Genomic DNA, 332 nt, shown 5'->3' with positions numbered 1-332 from the left:
AGTCCGTTGGTTCGTCCTCCCGATCCGCCCACTGCTGCTCACTGGCGAGAGAGGAGGGTGAGTGTGATACGACACTGGATCGTCCACAACCCCCCGTCCCCTGTGGAGACCCAGAGATAGAGGAAATTGCTCTTTTGTCTAGCATTTGGGTACCACCGACCGAGAGGTCAGTGGCAGAAAAAAATAAAAGATTCTCCGCCCGGCCCTCCTCCGGGAGAGGGAATGGTGCTTTCACCATCTCCCGAAGAGCAGGTCCCTCCACCTCTGGGTTGCCCGTCTCAGGGCCTCTTGCTCTTTCGCTTGCCACCAGGTTTGGCGGGGGCCTGGACGGG

Source organism: Sinocyclocheilus anshuiensis, unplaced genomic scaffold (genome assembly GCF_001515605.1).
Source record: "Sinocyclocheilus anshuiensis isolate Anshui unplaced genomic scaffold, SAMN03320099.WGS_v1.1 scaffold70, whole genome shotgun sequence".
Taxonomy (NCBI): Eukaryota; Metazoa; Chordata; class Actinopteri; order Cypriniformes; family Cyprinidae; genus Sinocyclocheilus; species Sinocyclocheilus anshuiensis.
The sequence above is the reverse complement of the archived record's forward strand: the minus strand, read 5'-3'. Positions refer to the sequence as shown.